Source organism: Saimiri boliviensis, chromosome 8 (genome assembly GCF_048565385.1).
Source record: "Saimiri boliviensis isolate mSaiBol1 chromosome 8, mSaiBol1.pri, whole genome shotgun sequence".
Classification (NCBI taxonomy): Eukaryota; Metazoa; Chordata; class Mammalia; order Primates; family Cebidae; genus Saimiri; species Saimiri boliviensis.
In genome coordinates this window covers 118,893,253-118,905,818 of record NC_133456.1, presented here as the reverse complement: position 1 = coordinate 118,905,818, position 12,566 = coordinate 118,893,253, and the positions used below count along the sequence as shown (strand labels likewise).

Here is a 12,566-nt window from a genome sequence, read left to right as displayed (position 1 = left end):
ACAGACTACAGGATGGTATGGATCTGACTTCTGTATGTACTGGGAAACCAGACAGCTCGTGTGTCCGCCGTACTACGATCTTCACCTTAAAGCGATCTTCGCCTTACAGTGTGATCTGGAATGAACAGAACGCGCAGAAACTCCCAAGAGTGCCTGTGTTTGTCCTAACCACCAGGAGCTGCAGCTGGAAGTTAGTGCTTTTCATCTGAACTAAGTTCTTTTCTGTTTGTGTGTTTTTCACCTGGCAGTGTAATTCTGTGAGCCCAGCAACTTCATAGCCTGGCTGTCTCCTGGCTGCTGCATTCCCTTGCACACACCCAGGGAGCTGAGCCCACAGATGGCCATTCCAGCGTGGGCCCTCCTTGCAGACCGTGGTTGGATAGATGTGCCTGGGAGAAGCTTTCACTGTCATGACATTTGCCTCCTTAGATCCCAGCCTCAGCCCTCAGACCCCCGCCCCCCGCCAGTGCACCCCCAACCCCTGTGGAATTTTCTTATTGCCTCCATCCCCATTTTTTGTTTGTTGGTTTGTTTTGTTATTTTGGTTGCTATAAAAAGTTGCTGACGGGTGAGGCGTCACTGGCCATTAAGCCTCCTCCGTGGGTGGCAGTGGCTCTGCCTCGTGCTGGGCTGGCAGTGTTTGCAGTGTGGATAAACTTCAGCAGTGAAAAAACAGGAGATCATCTCAACATGGATGCGATATTTGAGGATGCTTTAATTATTTACAGACGATTGTAACTTCCTTCCCAAAATGTGGCCTTTGGTACTTTTTTCTAAAGAGAACAAAAAACACATCTAACCAAAGAGAACTTTAAGAAATCAGTTGAAAAATTATAATGATGACTTTGAAGTGATGACATTTTTTGTATGCTTTTATTCCCAAACACCTAGGGGAGCTAGTTGGTCCTAAACACTGAATTCTAGATCGTGTGCTTGGAAAGGTAAGCATAGTTTGGCACTCTGTGTCATGAGTTTTCTTTATGCTTTTAAAGGGAAACGATGTTTGGAAAGCGGCATTTTTAGCTGGAGGACGGGCAGTTTGAATTGCACCTGAGCTTGGTGCTTGGTCATAGTCAGCATGCAGGCGTCAGCTCGGGGCTGGGCCCCTGGGCACCGTCTGGTTGGCTGCCTGGGAGGTGGGTATTGGAAAGGCCACTTGTGGTCTGTGGATCGGTTTGCTTTCCGCTTTCAGATCTGCTTTCCTTTTGGTGATGGCCTTTGAGTTGTTGTCTGTGGGAAGCTGGAGAGCCAGCTGTCTACCAGGTGGTGACTTCAAGGATGGCTGGGCCTGTGGCAGGGCCTCCGGGGTGGATGTGGCATGGGGATGAGGACAGCCTGCAGGCTGCTGCGGGATCTTGGAAGCTTGCACCTGTGTCTCCCCTCAGGGTTACAGCCCCACCCATATGCTTGAAAGGTTGGTGGTTGTCTTTTTAGTTAGATTAGATTAAATTAGGATAATTTAACAAAATGTTATAGGTATTCCTTGGGTGTAAGTGCAGTTTTGCCACCTTGATGTACTCCACTGAGGTGAAGCCAGGGCCTTCAGTGTACCCCTCACGGCAGTGACGCTCGTTGCACGTACCAGGCAACCTCCTGTTACCCACCCTGCCATACGTCCTCTGCTCCCTGTCCATTAGTCACTCCTGTGTCTACCCTGCCCCAGGTTCCCGCCCTGTCCATCAGTCCTCCCATCATTCACCCTGCCCGGGGTCTCCGCTCTGTCCATCAGTCATCCATCATTCACCCCACCCTGGGTCTTCGCCCTGTCCATCAGTCATTCATCATTCACCGCGCCCTGGGTCTCCACCCTGTCCATCAGTCCTGTGTCCATCCCACCCTGGGTCTTCGCCCTGTCCATCAGTCCTGTGTCCACCCCACCCTGGGTCTCCGCCCTGTCCATCAGTCCTGTTGTCCACCCCGCCCTGGGTCTCCGCCCTGTCCATCAGTCCTGTGTCCACCCTGCCTTGGGTTTCTGCCCTGTCCATCAGTCCTGTGTCCACCCCGCCCTGGGTCTCCGCCCTGTCCATCAGTCCTGTTGTCCACGCCGCCCTGGGTCTCCGCCCTGTCCATCAGTCCTATGTCCACTCCACCCTGTGTCTCCGCCCTGTCCATCAGTCCTGTGTCCACCCTGCTCTGGGTCTCCGCCCTGTCCATCAGTCCTGTGTCCACTCCACCCTGGGTCTTCGCCCTGTCCATCAGTCCTGTTGTCCACTCCACCCCGGGGTCCCTGCACTGTCCATCAGTCCTGTGTCCACTCCACCCCGGGGTCCCTGCACTGTCCGTCAGTCCTCCGCTGTCCTTGTGTGTATGTTATTTTGCTCCCACCTGCCAGTGAGGACACGCACTCTTTGTCTTTTGGTGTTTGCATTGTTTCACTTAAGATACTGGCACCTAGTTCTATCCTTGTTGATGCATAAATAAAGGTAATTCATTTTATTTTGAGGAAGTGTATGTATTTATATAAATACAATTCTTAGTAATAACCTTACAATAAGGTTATTGTAAGACTGAGGCTAGGGTCACTGAGGACTCCCTCTGTCGCCTGTGTCAGGTTTTCTGAGCTTTGCTGCTTGCCTTGAGTAGGATACACAGATTCCAGAGAACTGTAGTGGTCAGCAGTTGACAGGAACAGGATCTCACTGCAGCCGTCGTGTTGGGGGTGGTTTTGGGTGTTTCAAGGAGACGTTAGCAGATGCAGTGCGTGGCTGGGCACACATAGGCCCATGGTGCCTTCTGTGCAGAGGAGAATCCTTGCCTCTCACCAGCAGAGCAGCACTCTCCATATCACCGCCTGCAGGGCTGCTGTCCCAGCCTCCTCTCTCAGTGTCCGGTGGTGTGAACCTAACACACTTCCTGAGCCAGTCTCTGGGCATGTTTTAAAATTTTTATTTATTTATTTTTGAGACAAGGCCTCACTCTCTCGCCCAGGCTGGACTGCAGTGGCATGATCATGGCTCACTGCAATCTGGAGCTCCCGGGCTCAAGGGATCCTCCCTTGTCAGCCTCCTGAGTAGCTGGGACTATGGCTGTGCCACCACTGCCTGCTAACTTGTGCATTTTTTGTAGAGATAGAGTCTCACTATGTTGCTTAGGCTGCTCTCAAAATCCTGGCCTCAAGTGATCCTCCCACCTTAGCCTCCAAAATGCTGGGATTACAGGCATGAGCCACTGTGCCTGGCTGCCTGTTGATGCATTTTAAAGTTGCTTCCAAGTTAGAATACTGTTTTTAAAAGTGAGAAGAGATTTAGTATAGCTCTATTTTATGCTTTTAAAGTTCCTCATTTAAGAAGGGCTACTCGGGAACTAATAAAATAAGGACTTAAGGAAATTATTGCATTTGAATTGCTCTACCTGAAGCTTTGTTTTGACTGATCGGATTCTGTCACTTTTCATTGAGATGACCATAAAGCAGCCATCAGGCTATTGATACATACTAGAAACTTCCTAACTGTGAGGGACTTTAGGACAGACTGTGGAGACAGGTGCGGGTGTCTGAGTCAGAATCCACATGGCAGAAACCAGCATCTGTGCAGAGCGGGCAGCGTTGGGAGGGAGGCTAACGTTTGGAAAGGATTGTGGTGGCCATGCTGTTTGCGTGGCCACTGTAGAGCCAGGGCCCGGGTGGCAGGTGAGGGTTGCCTGGCAGCTTCTGATCAGCACCTGCTGCTGCGTGTGCTCAGCCACCCGCAGCCAGCGTCACTCGAAGTCCCTGCACGCCTCTGAGCTGCAGGGTTTCCAGTGCTCAGCAGCAGAGCAGAGAAACACTTCATTTAACACCGTCTTTGGAGAGCATGATGTTTCCCAGAAGTGATTTCTCCATTGATCCCTCAAGAACCAACACTTTGCGAAAAAAGACTTTATTTCATGTGTGTGTGTGAGAGAGGGACATACCAGTGCTTCAGGAGTGTACACCACACTGCCACACTGCCTCCCTGCCTGGACGGCCTCACAGCCCGGGTGTCACTATGTTGTCTCTGTTGTGTTTTGTTTTGGCTTCTCTGGAAGTCAGTTGTCGCTTTTTGTTGTTTTTGTGCTGGTTTCTAATGCTGTTTCTCTCTCAGTCTCACTGATTTCTCTTACTTATTGCTGCTGAACATTCTAAAATGGATATGTAGAAATAAAAACCCAAATAAAAGACTAAGGGCCATTCCTATGAAGAAAGAACATGAGTGCATGGGTGTTAGGAATTTCTTCTATATTCCAGAAGGCCGTGTTGCAAACAAGTTAAGAGCATATATTTGGAAAATATGTCTGTATAGGCTCCTGCAGATGCAGTAGTTATAAGAGATGGTCTGTGTCCTTAGTAGCCTTGACGTTCTAGAATTATAAGATCAGTACATGAGACAGAGCTGATCAAGAGAACACAGAGCTGAATGCTGTGTGCTTACTCTAGAGATCACATGGGTGAGTGCTGTGTACTTAGTCCAGAGATCACAGAGCTGAGTGCTGTGTGCTTAATCCGGAGATCACAGAGCTGAATGCTGTGTGCTTAGTCCAGGATCACAGAGCTGAGCACTGTGTGCTTAGTCCAGAGATCACAGGGCTGAGTGCTGTGTGCTTAGTCCAGAGATCCCAGAGCTGAGTGCTGTGTGCTTCGTCCAATATCACAGAGCTGTGCACTGTGTGCTTAGTCCAGAGATCACAGAGCTGAGTGCTGTGTTAGGCTTAGACCAGATATCGCAGAGCTGAGTGCTGTGTGCTTACTCCAGAGATCATATAGGTGAGTGCTGTGTGCTTAGTCTGGAGATCACAGAGCTGAGTGCTGTAACTGAGTCCAGGTAACACAACTCAGTGTGTCTTTAATGGGTCTTCTTTCTTTGTGTCATAGCCAAGATGAAGCTCTTGAGCTAGCAGAAGAGTGTTCTCTCTGTGCCTCCACATAACTCATGGACCTGATCTTTGGCCGGATGAGGTGGTCAGGTTATATTGAACTAAACGTTTTCTTTGAATAGCGTGTGGAAAGGTTCTTACTAATTCAGTTGTCATATCTTAGGGAGGCTTTAGCCTGGTCTGAAGTCACTTTAGAAGCTCGTTTTTGTGGGCAGTGGTAACACAATATTGCAGAGGCTTCCTGTAGCTTTGCTGTGGTGCCTGTCGGCAGCACTTCCAGCCATTAGGGTGCTATTGTGTGCCTAACACTGCTGACCTTCTAAAAGTGGCCAGTCACTTGCCCCCTTCCCTGGGAAGAGGGAGGTGTCACTGGAGCAACTTTACCTTCCACTCTGCTGCACGCTGTCTCACAGGGAGCGGGGCCTGCACACAGCCAGTGATGAATAAGTATTTGTTGCATGAACAGTTCTGTAGTGCAGCCCTTATCAGTGACTTAGTTGGGAAATGTCTCACTATTTCTGACGAGGTGGTTTGAAGAGTAGCTTGGCTCCATGAGACTACTGAGGTAGAACTATGTGTTAGGAGAACTGACCTCTTTTCTCCAGGGAACAGTTGAATTTTAAATTCTGAGAAAGATCACATGTGATACATATTTGATATTTGCTGTGATTGTTTTATCTTAAGGTTCACTTTTTTGAGAGGTAGCCATCAAGGAGTATTTAGAAATGCTTTTTATTCGAATGTGACTTTCTGTTTCTCGGTGAGTCCTCTGAGTTCATTGAATGAAGGCTTGCGTGAGTTCTTGAATTCCGAAAGACGTGGGTATGAGAGAGGCTGGGAGACTCCGGAGTATGCATGTGGGTGGTCTGGATCTGAAGGGAAGACCCGATTCATGTGTTAACTTGAATTTCGCGCAGATAGTTTGGAAAATTGTGGGAAGAGCTCTGATTACCCTGAACACAACGCAGCTACCCATGTCTTCCCTTGCGCTGTGAAGCGCCGATTCTGAGGGCACCAGGGGTCCCGGGCGGGCTTGTTGCGGCGTCCTTTGGTTACTTAGAGCACTTTTTAAAGTCAGGGCTGCTGGGCAATGCAGATGTTGCACTCGCGCTTTATGCAAGTGCTGTAACAGAACAGTTGACCCGCCAAGGCAGTGAAGCCGCAGTGGTGCTTTCACAGCCATTCCTTTCAAAGCTCTCTTCTTGGTACCTTGGCTGAGAAGCCTGTGTTTCTAGGATGGGGCTGCCATCCGTGGGCCTCCTCTGGTGCATGCTGGCTCTCTCTGGACACGCAGGTCTGCTCCTCAGATGGAAACACATTACCTGAGGCTGCGTTTTAAAAATAGGAAAGGGAATGATCGTCAGTGTTCGATGTGCCAGGAAAGCACTCCCATCAGCGCTTTGTGGCCCAGTGTTTTCCGCGTCATGTCTTCTTTTCCGTCGCCATGAAATTTCAGCAGATTGTTATGCAGAAGCAGTTCTGTGTCTCTGTGTGACTGGGAGACAGCTGTTCGTCCTAATGAGGATGCCAGCTTCACGACATTTCCGCTGATGGAGACTCGCAGAGGGAGCGGAATGTTCCAGACCAGGCAGTGGTGTGCGGCGAGGAGGTGCCGCACTGTCAGCTGGAGGAGCATGCTCGGCTGCCCTGCACGACAAGATAAATGAGTTTGCTGGAGTTTGGCAGCATCGGAAGCGTTTCCAGTGAGTGGCCGTGTGCGCCGGCTTCCCCGTGGGACCTGTGGGCTGAGGGTGCCTTGGAAACTGCTGCCTCTTTACCAGTTCCTTTTTCTTTTGATGTCCGACAATACTTGTCAGGATTGTGATTTATTAAAAACCTAATGTCTTAGAGCATTTCATTAACATGGGGTTAGGCGATCTTTTGTTGAGTCTTTTTTCCCATTAATTTAGCAGAATGTTCACTGAAACTTAACTTGGCCAAATATCCTGAGGACTACAGTTCAAAGAGAAGTCGGGGCAGCCTGTCCTCGCCCTTCCAGGCTCCCCCAGCAGCTGGGGCCCGTGGAGCCTCGTGGTCACCTTCTCACTGAAGCGTGGCAGCACCTGATTTGCAGCCAGGCCCTCACGTTGTTCTTTATTTTTTTAGATGAAGATCTGGAGGAGTCACTGGGTTGGTTTTGCAGAGTCTCTCCTCTGCCCGTGTTGCTCCCGTTACCCAACTGTGTTAAGCGTCTGCTCGTGTCCTGCCCCATGATGATGCCGTGGTTTCTAGCTGGGCAGTTTCCTCAGGAGACTGTGTTGGTTGTCACCCCTGGGGAAGGGCCTGCTCTAGTTTCTGATGTGTCTGGGCAGGGCGGCTGCTGCATCCATGGGCCAGGATGCCCCAGCACAGGAGAGGGCCCTGACCAGACGTCAGGTCCTGGCAGGGGGATCAGCATCAGCAAATCCACTCTGCAGCTGTGGGCGCCATGGCCAGGCCTCTGAGGAGGCAGATGTGAAAGCGCTGTCGCCGCCGCCGCATATTGGCTGTGCTCTGGGGCCTCAGTGTCAGAGCGTGTTCCCAGGTGCCGCCGAATCTCCGTGGCTCTTTTCTTAGTAGCTTTGCTGTGCTTCAGTGTTGTGTGTTTAAAAACCTTGTCATAATGCAGTGGAGCTTAGACTTAATTAGAACTTAGCTCGTGTCCACTTACATGAGGGGGATTTTCATAAGTGGGCTTGGTGACTGGATAGTGCTTCTCTCATCCAGGGCTGCATAGAGCGTGAAATCTCATCTCATGATACAGCCTCAGTGGCTGGGACAACTGGCATTTCAGTTGGACTCTGAAGTTCCAGGCAATTTGGATGGACGGACCTTTGATGGTGAGGGCAGATGTCAAAACCAAGCTTTGTCCACGTAAATTAGTGATTTGTGATGACAAGAGGACACTTCCTTCGTGGAAAGGTGGAAATTCACATGGTATCATCTCATAGGTATCCCAGAAGCTTCAGTGAGGGATGAGATGGGTTTCGTGCCTCTGAACAGAGTGAGCGACCCCGGTTTTTGTCCCCTGGGAGACAGTGTAGGGGTCAAGCCTGTGTCTCTCTGAGAAGCCACTGCCCCCTGTCTCAGGCTCTGCCCATTGTGCCCTGAAGTCAGGACATGTCTTCCTGGATGGGCCAGTCATGGGGGACTGGGGAGCACATGGACTGACCCCAGCCCTGTGCCAGGCAGGATGAGCAGCCCCCATGGCCACAGCTGAAGAGAGCTGTGATCATGCCTGGATGAGGTGTCCTCAGCTGACAGGAAAAGTAAGGTTTTTATCACATTCTTTTTACTGAACTTTGCCAGCAAGCAAAGAGGTGATTGAATTTTCTCCTTCAAAAGCCATTTTATTATTTGAGTCCTAAATACCTTCTGGCAGGTGCTGGTGACTTTCTTTTGCTGGCTGGTTAAGGGGGTCACCCCAGACCCCCGCCAGCCCAGCCTCAGCCGGTGAGGACACGGTTTCCTCTGCAGATTTTGACTGGTTTCTTCAGTGATCCTCAGTGCAATTGAAGTGATAACATCCTTTGTTTATATGTTTAATACAATTTTACCACCAGCAAGAGTATTTAATATACTTAGCACCATGTCAAACAGTGTTTTTTACATTTCAAGAGCAAAGTTTATGAAAATAGTTTAAATAACACAAACTGATGAAACCTTTCTTACCCCTCTTTTCTTGTCTTTATGGTACTTCTCATCTTCAGGGTGTGGTTCTCTCATCTTTTTTTTTTTTTTTTTGCTGTCTTAAAACTTTTTTTTTTTTTAATTGTGCTTTAGATTCTGGGGTGCATGTGCAAGTCATGCAAGATTGCTGCCTAGCTGCATTCCTGGCAAGGCGGTTTGCTGCCTCCATTCCCCGTCCCCCATCACCTATACCTGACATTTTTCCCCATTATTCCTCCCCACCTTCCCTTCCACTGTCCCTCCCCCAGTAGACCCCAATGTGTGATGCTCCCCTCTCTGTGTCCACTTGTTCAGCACCTGCCTATGAGTGAGAACAAGTGGTGTTTGATTTTCTGCTCTTGCGTCAGTTTGCTGAGAATGATGGTTTCCAGGTTCATCCATGTCCCTACAAGGGATATGAACTCATCATTTTTTATGGTGGCATAGTATTCCATGTTGTATATGTGCCATGTTTTCTTTATCCAGGCTATCATTGATGGGCATTTGGATTGGTTCCAGGTCTTTTCTATGGTAAACAGTGCCGTAATGAACATACGTGTGCATATGTCTTTATAATAGAATGATTTATAATCCTTTGGATATATACCCAGTAATGGGATTGCTGGGTCAAATGGAATTTCTGTTTCTAGATCCTTGAGGAATCACCACACTGTCTTCCACAATGGTTGAACTAATTGACACTCCCACCAACAGTGTAAAAGTGTTCTTATTTCTCCACATCCTCTCCAGCATCTGTTGTCTCCAGATTTTTTAATGATCGCCATTCTAACTGGCATGAGATGGTATCTCAGTGTGTGGTTTTGATTTGCATTTCTCTAATGACCAGTGATAATGAACATTTTTTCATATGTTCATTGGCCTCATATATGTCTTCTTTTGAAAAGTGTCTGTTCATATTCTTCTCCCACTTTTGGATGGGTTTGTTTTTTTCTTATAAATCTTCTTTAGTTCTCCATAGATTCTGGATATTAGCCCTTTGTCAGATGGGTAGATTGCAAAAATTTTCTCCCATTTTTGTTGCCAGTTTGCTTTTATGATTGTTTCTTTTGCTGTATGGAAGCTCTGAATTTTAATTAGATCCGATTTTCTAATTTAGATTTTGTTGCTGTGCTTTTGGTGTTTTATTCATGAAATCCTTGCCTGTACCTATGTCCTGGATGGTTTTGCCTGGGTTTTCTTCTAGGGTTTTTATGGTGTTAGGTCTTACGTTAAATCCTTAATCCATTGGAGTTAATTTTAGTGTAAGGTGTCAGGAAGGGGTCCAGTTTTTGCTTTCTGCATATGGCTAGCCAGTTTTCCCAACACCATTTATTTAACAGGGGATCCTTTCCCCATTGCCTGTTTTTGTCAGGTTTGCCAAAGATTAGATAGTTGTAGATGAGGCATCCCCAAGCTACGGCCCACGGGCCGCATGTGGCCCCCTGAGGTCATTTATCCGGCCCCCCGCCGCACTTCAGGAAGGGGCAACTCTTTCATTGGTGGTCAGTGAGAGGAGCACAGTATGTGGTGGTCCTCCAACTGTCTGAGGGACAGTGAACTGGCCCCTGTGTAAAAAGTTTGGGGACGCCTGTTGTAGATGTATGTTGTTGCTCCGGAGGCCTGTGTTCTGTTCTGTTGGTCTGTCTCTGTTGTACTGTTTCCTTGTAGTATAGTTTTAAGTCCGTCAGCGTGATGCCTTTAGCTTTGTTCCTTTTGCTTAGGATTGTCTTGGCTATGCAGGCTGTCTTTTGTTTCCATATTAAGTTTAAAGTGTTTTTTTTTTTTTTTTGCAGTTCTGTTAAGGTCATTGGTAGTTTGATGGGGATAGCATTGAATCTATAAATTACTTCGGGCAGTATGGCCATTTTCATGATATTGATTCTTCCTAACCATGAACATGGAATGTTTTTCCATCTGTTTGTGTCCTCTCTTATTTCCTTGAGCAGTGGTTTGTAGTTCTTGAAAAGGTCCTTTACCACCTTTGTTAATTGTATTCCTAGGTATTTTATTCTCTTTGTAGCAATTGTGAATGGGAGTTTGCTCTTCATTTGGCTTTCTGTTTGTCTGTTACTGGTGTATAGGAATGCTTATGATTTCTGCACATTGATTTTGTATCCTGAGACTTTGCTGAAGTTGTTTATCAGCTTAAGGAGATTTTGGGCTGAGACGATGGGGTCTTGTAAATATACAGTCATGTCATCTACAAATAGAGACAATTTGACTTCCTCCTTTCCTAATTGAATGCCCTTTATTTCTTTTTCTTGCCTGATTGCTCTTTATTTCTTTTTCTTGCCTGATTGCTCTGGCTAAAACTTGCAATACTATATTGAATAATAGTGGTGAGAGAGGGCATCCTTGTCTAGTGCCAGATTTCAAAGGGAATGGTTCCGGTTTTTGCCTGTTCAGTATGTTATTGACAGTGGGTTTGTTGTAAATAGCTTTTATTATTTTGTGATACATTCCATTGATACCTATTTTATTGGGAGTTTTTAGCATAAAGGGCTGTTGAATTTTGTCAAAGGCCTTCTCTGCGTCTATTGAGATAGTCATGTGGTTTTTGTCTTTGGTTCTATTTACGTGATGGATTGCATTTATAGACTTGTGTATGTTGAACCAGCCTTACATCCCTGGGATGAAGCCTACTTGATCATGATGGATAAGCATTTTGATGTACGGTTGCAGTTGGTTTGCCAGCATTTTATTGAAGAGTTTTACATCTGTGTTCATCATGGAGATTGGCCTGAAGTTTTCTTTTTTTGTTGAGTCTCTGCTGGGTTTTGGTATCAGGATGATGTTGGTCTCATAAAATAAGTTGGGGAGGATTCCCTCTTTTTATATTGTTTGGAATAGTTTCAGAAGGAATGGTACCAGCTCCTCATTGTACGTCTGGTAGAATTCGGCTTTGAACCCGTCTGGACCTGGACTTTTTTTGGTGGGTAGACTATTAATTGCTGCCTCAACTTCAGCCCTTGTTATTGGTCAATCAGGGTTTCAACTTATTTCTGATTTAGTCTTGGGAAGGTGCAATTGTCCAGGAATTTATCCATTTCTTCCAGGTTACTGGTTTATGTGCATAGAGTTGTTTGTAGTAATCTCTGATGGTTTGTATTTCTGTGGGATTGGTGGTGATATCCCCTTTATCATTCTTTATTGTATCTATTTAATTCTTCTCTCTTTTCTTTTTTATTAATCTGGCTAGTGGTCTATTTGTTGATCTTTTCAAAAAACCAGCTCCTAGATTGATTTATTTTGAACGATTTTTTGTGTCTCTATCTCCTTCAGTTCTGCTCTGATCTTATTTATTTCTTGTCTTCTGCTACCTTTTGAGTTCCATCATTTTTTTTTTTTTTTTTTTTTTGAGATGGAGTTTCGCTCTTGTTACCCAGGCTGGAGTGCAATGGCGCGATCTCGGCTCACCGCAACCTCCGCCTCCTGGGTTCAGGCAATTCTCCCGCCTCAGCCTCCTGAGTAGCTGGGATTACAGGCATGCGCCACCATGCCCAGCTAATTTTTTGTATTTTTAGTAGAGACGGGGTTTCACCATGTTGACCAGGTTGGTCTCGATCTCTCGACCTCGTGATCCACCCACCTCGGCCTCCCAGAGTGCTGGGATTACAGGCTTGAGCCACCGCGCCCGGCCTTGAGTTCCATCTTAACCATTTTAGGGCCTCTTCAGTTCCTTGAACCCCTCTCCCTGAGGGCCACATACGTCAACACATTTGAATTAAAAAGAAAATTATTAATTATTGTGTTGGATTTATATAAGCAGGTTCCAAGAGTGGTTCTGATGTTGAATTTTTTCCTCATACTTTTTAAGATAAAACTTGTGGTTAAATATACATAACATTTACTATTTTAACTATTTTATATATGTATTTCAGTGGCATTTAATGAAATCACATTGTTGTACAACTGCCAGCACTATTTCTCATGCTTTTTCATTATCTCAAACAGAAACTCTGTGCCTGTTAAATGCCCCATTCCTGCCCTTCCCCAGGCCCTGAGAAACCTCTGTTCTACTTCTGTGTCTATGAATTTACCTGTTCAGGGATCTTAGATGAGGTGTTTCTTGAAAGTCATTCATGTTG

The 12,566-nt window shown here is 46.7% G+C and overlaps 1 protein-coding gene across 9 annotated transcripts in view; it reads left to right on the top strand.

The window, feature by feature from the left end:
* WDR37 (WD repeat domain 37) overlaps positions 1-12,566 on the top strand; it is a 152,286-nt gene that overhangs the window by 64,657 nt on the left and 75,063 nt on the right. The gene's annotated exons all lie outside the window — the stretch shown is intronic.